Genomic DNA, 398 nt, shown 5'->3' with positions numbered 1-398 from the left:
TCAGGGCATCACTCCCTTTCCGGCTTAGGTTAGAGAAGCTCCAGAGTTTTGTCTCCTGTTTCAAGTTAGGAGAGATTTAAATAAGCAGGGGATGCACAGTTACTTTCTCACAGACTAGAAATTATGTCACAAAAAGTGCCTAACTGGTTCTTGCTTTCGTCATGACTGATAAAAGAAACCCACATCTGCTTCTGCTTCCTTGGCTGTCAGGAAAGCACTGATTCAACTGGGAGTAGGGGGTCCTTCTCCTTTTCCATCACAGGTATGGGTCAGCATCAGTCATAAGGTAAGTTCACTTTCCTTCAACCATCATCTCCATTTTGGAACTCCTAATTCCTCCATCAGGCTTCGAAACATTACACTTTAAGAGATGGTTATTAATTTGAAAACAACTTATT

This window comes from Rhinatrema bivittatum, chromosome 8 (genome assembly GCF_901001135.1).
Source record: "Rhinatrema bivittatum chromosome 8, aRhiBiv1.1, whole genome shotgun sequence".
In the NCBI taxonomy this organism is placed as follows: Eukaryota; Metazoa; Chordata; class Amphibia; order Gymnophiona; family Rhinatrematidae; genus Rhinatrema; species Rhinatrema bivittatum.
This window is presented reverse-complemented; position numbering follows the sequence as displayed.